Genomic DNA, 10,516 nt, shown 5'->3' on the forward strand with positions numbered 1-10,516 from the left:
CCCTCAGCTTCATTGATCTTTGAAAATACCCCCAGCCATCAGGTTATAAACCTTCAGCAGAGTCCTTTTACTATGTCTTTAAATATCTGAGTGCCACACTATGGCACTGGTCCTCTATACTCTTCAATCTCTTCTTGTTTAAGTGGCTTAAAAGTCACCCTCTTTGATCAACCTTTTGATTACCATTCCTAATCTGAGACTGTGACCTCTTGTGTCTTTGTGGGCCACCTGGGAACACTTTTCTCCATTAAAGATGAAATGTTATGGCCTTACATTGTTGCTGCCAATAATCTTATGTTTGGATTGTAGCCTGGTCATTTTACAAATGTTTAAATTAACTTTTCAAAATAATGCATTATATTTTAAATCCCAACCTACAAGGACTAACATTGAAATTCTTTTAATGAGTTAAATGTCTAATGCAGCAATATTAAAATGGATTCCTTAAATGAAATGTAGAGGCAGTGCTGTTTCCTTAGAAGAGGAAGGAAGATCATTCAGGGATCATTTATTATGAAATTTTCCAAAATGTAATGCTACTAGATTTCATTGTTTATTATATTATACTGATACTAGATTTGTCATCCATTTTAATAAAGCACATTAGAAATTGACCCATTTATTAATGCATACACCAGATTTGTACTCATGTGAAATACAAACTGTCATGTATAAAGAATAATGCAAAAAGAGTGTATGATTCAGTTATGTTTGGTTTTAAAATTGTATTCTATTCAAATGCATTAAGCAGCATGGCACTTCAGAAATAGTTACTTCATTATTTTCAATTGCTCCATAAGAAACAGCATTTTAATAAAACATGAATGAGAACCATTGCGCTGTGCACAAAATACAAAATTCCCCTGAAAAAAAACAGGGCTATTGGCTATTACTTTTGCAATCCTGTACTCCTTACAGTTCATAGATTAAAAATGAGATCTATGGTCTGGTCTGGTCCCAAGTGTATAACACGTGTCTGTTCTCTGTGAGACGATCTTGATTTTGCTGTCACTGCATAAGAACCCGGGGCCACTTGAATATGAACCTTGTCAGTACATTTACTCTGTTATCAAAATAAAAAGACATCTGTTATTAACAGATCAGGTTAAATTGGTTTGTATTAAAACAAAATATACCTTTTGCTAAAGATACTTCAAATACTTATTTTGCCAGGTCAACTGCTATACCAGGATCACCTGCCAGCTTGCACACAAACCTACTGTTCCTGCAGGTTTCAGCTCTCTGATGGCCCCAGTGGGAACCTCAAACAGGTGTTAGGTTCCTTCCCTGCATCTTCAAAAGTTTGTTTGAATTTTGAAGACACGGCAAGCAGTGATTTAGTGCCTCTTAATGATTTTACAGTTCCTGGCCACAATATTAGAGGTTGACCAGAATCAGGTTTATTATCACTGACTTGTATGTCATGAAATTTGTTGTTTTTGCAGCAGCAGTGCAGTGCAAAGACATAAATTACTATAAAATAATAAACCAATACCAGAATGACAAAATAAATAAATAGTGCAAACAAAAAGGAATAATGAAATAGTGTTTATGGATGGTTCAGAAATCTGATGGCTGAGGGTTTACCACCTGAGACACTAAAGCTGTGCAGCTGAGATTTCGGGTACTTGGCTAAATCTAGACCTGGGGATTTAAGTGTACTCTAAGATTTAGTTCCTGTTAAACAACAAAGGCAATTGCATTAGAAATAAAAATAGTTTCTATTTGTTCAACAACTCGTCCAAAAAACAGGAGAACACAAATAAAACAACAGAGTTCAGAGCAAGGTGACTCAGAAAGCGCAGGGCAAAAGTAACATTTTCAGCAGAATATTTGCCAGGATCTCAAATCTGATTTGTAATTTGTCTTCCTCTTTACTATATTGTCTGAGCTGTATATTTTCAATAATTTATATTTTGATTTCAAATTTCCAGCAATTGCATCTGTTGTTTTAAATTTTTCCTCTATTAACTGAGCCAAAGACTGGTGTGGGTTCACTTTGAAGCTGCATTGTGATTGTTCCACAAGCCATTGCTGTTCCTGCCCATTCCAGATCTAAACTCAGGTAACACACTTACAGGAGCTTTATAGCTGGATGAACACTTGTGGTATTTCAGATCGGTGTGATAGCGTTGGATATGATTTCCTCTATTTCATCTCTTCACGCATCGGTACATTCTCATAGTAGTGCTGCAAGTTAAATGTTACAGAATTGTTACATTTAAACTTCACTTGCATTAATTTCCCCCAGAAATAGATAAATTAGTCATTAAATCATTTGATTAATACTTACAGCACTGACCGAGTCAAGGCAGTAGTAATTTGAAGAATCTTCCAATGGTAATTGACAATAAATCTATTTAGAGCATCTGTCTAAAATGCACTGCCTCTACATGAAGAGTGCTATTTGCAATTTAACTTCTCAATGGCACTCCAGCTATTTTCATGTTTGAAACATGCCCAAATTATCCTAACTTATAAATGATGCTTTTTAGTCCAAGCCTTGTTATTATCACATCATTCTTGTTTCTTTTGGTTTCCTAAAACATCCCAGTGTTCCTCAATCGATGTTTCTCTGATGTTCGTATAATTTAACTCTTCAACTTCTTTGCAGGTTCCAGGCTAGATCCTTATTTCTTTCCAAAAGACAGGGATAGCCATCACTTCAAAATCTCTCATTTTAGTTTAACCTATTTTTTATCTTCTCTCCAGTAGCTGATTGTCCTCTCACAGACATGAAACCCACCAATGCTTGCACAAGTTCAATTCCATTTTTTCCAAGCAATAACAAACATATACTAATGCTTCACAAATCATATGGCTCTTTGCAATTCATATGTACTGATTAACATTTTAATGCTATACAACTAATTTTGAGTTTGTTAACTAAATTGATAACTAATTGTAAACTTCAAGCTATACCATCTGCATCCCAAACCTTAATATTCTACAGATTGTAAGTGTCTGGAAGTGCAGTGAAGAAAACAAAGATCATTATAGCTTACCCTACACTGCCTTGTGGTGTAAGCCATGTAATGCAGAAGAGAAGTAAAGGCTTCATTGACGTCAGGACCCTCTGTTCCACCCTGACAAAAGAGACATAATCAGAATCATAGTGGGTTCTATTTACAATCTACAGAGATGCTGACACATTTTCCAAGGACTATCAGCCTTTTTCTTCTCTGCAATGTGTCACTTCATACTTAGCTTTTTGCAATTAATTGCAATTAAGATGGCAATTACAAACCTGTTCTACATTTATATTTGTGTTTTGCATTTGGTTTGCATTATTCCTCTAGAATTCTCATATTCTCTATGTCATTGTCTTCTGCATATTTTCAAGCTTTCCCTTCTGATTCCTAAGTCTAAATTGTTTATGCAAATAGTGAGCAATAGTGGGGTCCCAGTAGCAATCTGTTTGGAACATCATTTCTCAATATGAGAAACTAACTTTAGGGGTACTATTTTACAGCCAGCTTCCTATTTGTTCTAAATGGTTTAAGATCACATAGTAAAATACTCATTCTATAATAAGCAGAATGTTTAAATAAATTTAAATGCAAGATGGCTGGGACATAGGACATGATAGGTTTTGAGGGCGAGCTGGTGTCTGAAGCAGAGACCGTGCTTATTTGAAGACTAGATTAATGGTTGTAGCACAATAAAAGGGTAAGGAAACAGAGCATACACACAGATTAGGAACAGTGCCCACATGAAGGACATACAGTATATCAACAATAATTTGGGGTGACTGACTCATTTCCTAGTTATCATTTCTTATAAACTATTATAGAAGTTATTTTCAATAGCTTTAAACATTTTATTCTACAATTGCAGAATACTTGGAATATGATGGGAAAGTAAAACACATTACATGGCTGAGTACTAGTCTGTGTGTGCCTGAAGTATTTTTCATTGATTACTTTTGTCCAAAAAATGACTATATGTCATTCATATGATAGATTTGTCTTTAAACACCAATCAAAAGCATTTTTCAAGGAAACAAAATAATTTTCCACCACTTATTTCTACTGAAAGTGCTGCTATTCCACACACTCCATCTCAACCTTCACCTATATCACTACGTACTGTGTGATGCTATTTCACAAATTCCATCTCATGATGTTGAAGATGCTCCTACCCTTACCTGATGCTGTTGAATTCAGAGTTGAAACACATTTTATTCCCATCCTTTTATCTCAACTCCTGCTGAAATGACATCACATATTTTCTCCTCTATTATAATTTCAGTTTCCCTGCCTAATGACATTTTTAAATTATATGCCAAGAGCTCATCACTTGCTGCCAAATAATTGCACTTTTACCTTATCTTTCTGAATGGATGATTCCACTCTTCCCCTTGATCTATCAATTGACCACTGAACTCCTCTCTGAGCACGTTGGAAAACTTCATGCCCAAGCTGTGACGATTCGCCTCAAAGGCACGTTGGAGGTTGGCAGGTGTCATCTTCCATGGTCATGCAATCCTGAGGGAAGTAGGAATTGCTTAAACTTGATTCTGCCAAACAAAAAGCCATTAACAACTACTTCACAATGCCCTTTGTCAAATCATTCTCCACAATCCCTTATAAATCCCAAGATATACTAAATCTCTTATAAATTCTTGTAGAATTGTGGAGCAATTCCAGTCCTTAGACAATTCTATGTAGCAGAGATAATAACAGAAGTGTAGAACCATTGGACCACTCATGCATAATCCTCCATGCAATAAAATCATGGCTAATCTAATAACCTCATGCCACATATTTCTGCATTGATCCCATATCCCCAACATCCAAAACCTGTCTGTCTTCAATGTACCACACACTAATTAAGTGTGTAGGGATTCCAAAGATTCATTACACCTTAGATAAAGGCATCTCCAACCCCTTATTTGAGATGGGAGACCTTATCCTAGATACCCCAGCCAGGGAAATATCAAATCCCTCATCTACCCAGTCAATCTGTGAAAAACATTTTGTATAGTTTCAATGAGATCACCTCCCATTCTTCACAAACACAAGACTGTAGGCTCAATCTTCTTAAATTCTCATATGAACATAGAACAGTTACAGCACAGTACAGGCCCTTCAGCCCGCAATGTTGTGCCAACATTTTATCCTGCTCTAAGATTGATCTAACCCTTCCCTCCCACATAGCCCCCTATTTTTCAATCATTCATGTGCCTATCTAAGAGTCTCTTAAATGTCCCTAATGTATCTGCCTCCACCACCTCTGCCAGCAGTACGTTACGCATTCACCACACTCTGTGTAAGAAACTTACCTCTGACATCCCCACCATATCTTCCTCCGATCACCTTAAATTGTGCCCCAACACATTAGCTGTTTTCGCCCTGGGAAAAAGTCTCTAAACTGTCCACTCGATCTACGCCTCTTATCATCTTGTAAACCTCTATCAGTTGCTTCTCATCCTCCTTTGCTCCAAAGAGAAAAGCCCTAGCTCGCTCAACGTATCCTCATAAGACATGCTCTCCAATCCAGGCAGCATCCTGCTAAATCTCCTCTGCTCCCTCTCTAAAGCTTCCACATCCTTCCTACAATGAGGTGACCAGAACTGAACACAATACTCCAAGTGTAGTCTAACCAGAGTTTTATAGAGCTGCAACATTACCCTCGCAGCTCTTGAACTCAATACCCTGACTAATGGAGGTCAACACACCATACGATTCCATATGACATGGAATCAATCTGTTGAAACTCCACAACTTCCTCTACCACAAGAATATCTGCCCTAAGATAGGGAGACTATATTCTAAATTAGTTTCACCACGGTCCTATATAATTGAAGTTGAATGCCTCTACTCCAACTCAAATCCTCTTCCCATAAAGGCCAACGTACTATTCAACCTTTCCTAATTGCTTGCTGTACCTGGATGTTAACTTTCAGTAATTCATGTCAAAGACACCAAGGTTCCCTCTGAACACTAACACCTTTCAATCTCTCATCAATCAAAAAATACTCCACCTGACAGAACACTTTGTGAGAAGTATATGGGACGTAAAGTATGCAGATTGTACCTCCCTGTTTTTATCCAGTGTGGGCAAGACATGTAGATCAGAATAACACGGAAAGAATGTTTGGTCTCTCTATGTGTGTCACAGATGGATCATTATCCAGAAGTCACTCGCGGAATAACATGCATGAATTGAAGCACTCAGCACCCTGTGGACTATTTACTTGAAGTTCCCGCTCTTAGCTCATTAGATTCAGCTAATAACAGAGACAAGTACTGCCTATTGAGTTTTTCCATGCAGTCTTGTTTTTCTGCGCAAGACAGGACCTCATTCATCATTTTCATGTATGCAAAATAATCAGACAGAGGAGGAGGAATTTCTTCTGTCACCACTGGAGTTGCGAATCTCTGGAAAACTGCAGAGGCGGAGCCACTGACTATATTCAAGGCAGAGATTGACAAACAGTTAAACTACAAGTGAGACAAAGGGTATGGAGAAAGGGAAAGTCGTGTTGGGGTTGGGATTGGTTCATCCCTGATCTTATTAAATGCTGGAAAAGGCTCGAGGAGCCAACTTCTTGCCTGTTTCTTATCTCTCAGGATTCTATTATGCAAAATATTTTCACAAAACATCTGTTTTCCGCGATGGTTTTGCATTTCCTGTACACCATAAGCTTCTGCTTCATAAACCGTTAGGACAAAATGTGACCGGGTCATTCCCCTAACTTTATGTGTAATTTTCCTCGGTTAGTAGGGATGCTTCCACAGAAACATTCACCCAAGTTAGTCTCTGCAGTTCTATTGATTCACCTTCTCTCCTCATCCGCTTAAGAAGAAATAGAATTCAACCTGTTTAAATTTCCTTTAACCCTGTTATCGGAATCCAGAACCGGAGTAGGTTTTCTTCACGAAACTGTTCCAAAATTGTCCCGAGTGTTCGACACTTTTGAAACAGCTGCAAAAAGGTTTCCTGGAACCAGGACGTGAATAACTCTGGAAATAGATCGGTAGGAAATGCAGTTTGGTACAGAGCCCGAAATGAAATGAGTTCAGAACATTTTGGTAAAAAAAAATTGTAGATGGGCAGTCTTAAATGCAAAAAAAGCATATTTTAAAATAAAGCTGCAAGGATTACAACATTTATTTGACCAAGCATGCAGTCACGCTGACTGCTATGGGGATACACAGTTATAACGAAACCATCCTCATCCTGACAGTCTGCAGCCTGTTATCTGACTGGTTGAACAGTCTAACCGCAGCCATCCACTTAAAACAAACATTTATTTTTAACTAAGAAAATAAATCACATTGACAACTGTTAGCATTTCGCCTCGCGGGGATAGGAGACAGTAACTGTCTGGCTGACGACAATTTCATTCTCGTTCCTATTCACCGTGCTGTTTATAATATTTTAAGATACGCCTGCGCCTCTTCATCTTAAACGTTTCAACATCCAGTTGCTCCCCCAGGAGACACCGAGAGCCCGAGGCGGGGCAGCGCCACACACCTTCTCCAGCCGCTGCAACAATGTAAACGTTCCCTCCCTCTGCTACACTCTGTCCCATTCACAAGTATCCATCGATCCCAGGAAGCGCGCCAAAGCACCCACCCTCACCACGGCCTGGCTCCGGAGCTGGACGCCGTCAGGCGGAGACCCGCCCCTTCCTCCTCACGTCAATCAAAAATACATTTCCCGAAGTGCAATCGAGTGAACTAAGCGCAGACTCGGAGCGATGCAGCTGCAGTCATGAGCGCATGCCCGGCAATTACCACCTTGGCAGAACAAGTGTTTGTCCTGAAGTCTCCAGGTATTAAAGACTAATTTCTCAAATACTACAGCAAATAAAATCACAGGTGATTTAAGAAAATATTATATTCTTACTAATTTCCTTGAGCACTTTTGTTTACTAGGCTTGTTTGATAAGTAGACGATGAATGGTAGGAGAGGGGGCAGGTAGGAGTCATGCGAAAAACATTCATCCAGTGTTGTGTGAACTGAGGTGTATTACTGGACTATGAAAAAGTCATAGAGTTTTATAGCAAGGAAACAGGCCCTTCGGCCCAACTTGTCCATGCCGACCAAGATATCTATCCAAGCTAGTCCCATTTACCTGTGTTGGGCCCATATCCCTCAAAATTTTACCAATCCATGCACTTGTCTAAATGTCTTTTAAATATTGCAATTGTACGCGCCCTTGACAGCTTCCTCTGGCACCTCGTAGCATACACCCACAACCCTGTGTGGAAAAAGTTGCCTCTCAGGTCCTTTTTAAATTTTTCCTCTCCCACCTTAAATCTATGCCCTCTAGCTTTAGACTCCCCTGCCCTGGAAAAAAAGACTGTGACCACGCACCTTATCTACTCCCTCATGATTTTACATACCTCTATAAACCCCTATATACCCCTCAACTTCCTATGTTACAGGGAAAAAAGTCCCAGCCTACTGAAACTCTCCTTATAGCTCCAGCCCTCCAGTCCTGGTGACATCCTCATGAATCTTTTCTGCACCCTTTCCAGTTTAATGACATCCTTCCTATAGCTGGGCGACCAGAACTGCACACTGTCCTCCAGGTGTGGTCTCAGCAATGACTTGTATAGTTGTAACATGACATTCCAACTCCTGTACTCAGTGCCCTGGCTGAAGAAGGCAAAGTGCATAAAACATCTTCTTCACCACCCTGTCTACCGGTGTTGTCACTTTCAGGGAACTATGGACCTGTACCCCTAGATCTCTCCGTTGTACAGCACTCATCTAGGATACTATCATTTACTGTGCAAGTCCCTGCCCTGGTTTAAACTGACCAAAATGCAACACCCTCGCACTTTCTGACAAATTCCATCTGCCATTCTTGGCCCACTTCCCCAGTTCATTTAGATCCTGTTGTAATCTTAGCCAACTTTCTTCAGTGTCCACTACACCTCCATTTTTGGTGTCATCCGCAAACTTACTAACCATGTTGACAACATCGTCATCCGAATCGTTAATGTAAATAACAAACAACAGTAGACCCAACATCGATCCCTTTGGCACACCGCTGGTCACAAGGGTCCAATCTGAATGACAACCCTCCACTACCACCCTCTGTCTCCTTCCACTAAGCCAATTTTGGATTCTATTGGCTAGCTCACCCATGTCATCTAACCTTACAGACTCAGCCTACCATGCGGGACCTTGTCAAAGGCCCTTGCTATCACCCTGCCCTCATCAATAATCTTCGTCACCTCTTCAAATTTCCCATGTACTTGCCTCCCTCAGGAATCCCCTCTAGTAACTTTTGCTCCACTGATGTCAGGCTCGCCAGCCTGTAGGTCCCTGGCTTGATCTTATAGCCTTTCTGAAATAACGGCACAGCATTAGCCGCTCTCCAGTCTCCTGATACCTCACCTGTGTCTAAAGATGATGCAAAAATCTCGGCAAGGCCCCTGCAATTCTTCCCTAACTTCCCACAATGTCCTAGGATACACTTGATCAGGCCCAAGGATTTATCCACCTTAATATAGTCTTAACACCACTAGCACTCTCTTTTGTAATGTAGATATGTTCCAATACATCACTATTTATTTCCCTTGGCCTCTATGGCCTTCTCCACAGTGAGTACAGATGAGAATATTCATTTAACTCCTCACCTATCTCCTGTGCCTCCACACATAAATGACCATATTGATCCTTAAGGGAACCTATTCTCTCCCTAGTTACTCTTTGCTCTTAATATACCTGTGGAATCTCTTAGGATTCTCCTTTACCTTATCCACCAAGCTATCTCATGTCCTGTTTTTTGCTCTTCTGATTCCTCCCTTAAGTGTACGCCTACATCACTGATTCTCCCCAAAGGATTCGCTTGATCCCAGCAACCTGTTACCTGACATATGCCTCCTTTTTCCTGACCAGAACCTCAATATCCTTGTCATCCAGGTTCACTAATCTTGCCAGCCTCACACCTTCACTCTACCTGCTGTCCATGAACTGTCCTATCTCATTTTTAAAGCCTCCCACTCGCCAGATGTCCTTACCTGCAAACAGCCTCTCCCAATCAACCTATGCAAAGCAATACAATGGGACTAATTCCACCAAAGGATCACATCTAAAATGTGAATCTCCTTAAGATTTGGGTAATGTGCTAAAGCTGTAGATATTTTCAAATACTTTTGATTTCATTGAGTGAGTGGCTACATTAATTAACATGTACACATACTTTATAAAAAAAAACATTGCTCTTGGGCTTATCACATTGCCAAAAAGTCTCAATGTCAAACTATTTTTGAAGTTAAAATTTGTGTTTTGTATGTAAATCTTGCTGCCATTTTGCGCTAGTAATGTGACACACAAAGAAGGAACAGGTAAGCAATTTAATTTTTATGGGACCAAGTGATTGTAGTTTTTCAGTAGTGTTTTGCACACAGTTATTGAGGAAAGTAGAGATGAAAATGATACGTCTAGGTGTTGGGATTCATGCACATTCATGTAGAAACATAGAGAAAAGTCTTGCCCTTTAATATTAAACCTTTCATTTTATGTAAAGTAGTGACTTTGTACTGTGTGA

At 39.6% G+C, this 10,516-nt stretch overlaps 1 long non-coding RNA gene across 1 annotated transcript; it reads right to left on the bottom strand.

Moving 5' to 3' along the window:
- Positions 1–627: 627 nt before the first annotated feature.
- On the bottom strand, positions 628–4,437 carry LOC127577871 (uncharacterized). Its single transcript, XR_007957453.1, has 4 exons — positions 4,326–4,437; positions 3,006–3,086; positions 2,079–2,190; positions 628–1,063 (listed from the first exon to the last, which is right to left on the bottom strand). It is a non-coding gene; the product is annotated as an uncharacterized LOC127577871 (long non-coding RNA).
- Positions 4,438–10,516: the final 6,079 nt, after the last annotated feature.

This window comes from Pristis pectinata, chromosome 14 (assembly GCF_009764475.1).
Source record: "Pristis pectinata isolate sPriPec2 chromosome 14, sPriPec2.1.pri, whole genome shotgun sequence".
NCBI classification, from domain to species: Eukaryota; Metazoa; Chordata; class Chondrichthyes; order Rhinopristiformes; family Pristidae; genus Pristis; species Pristis pectinata.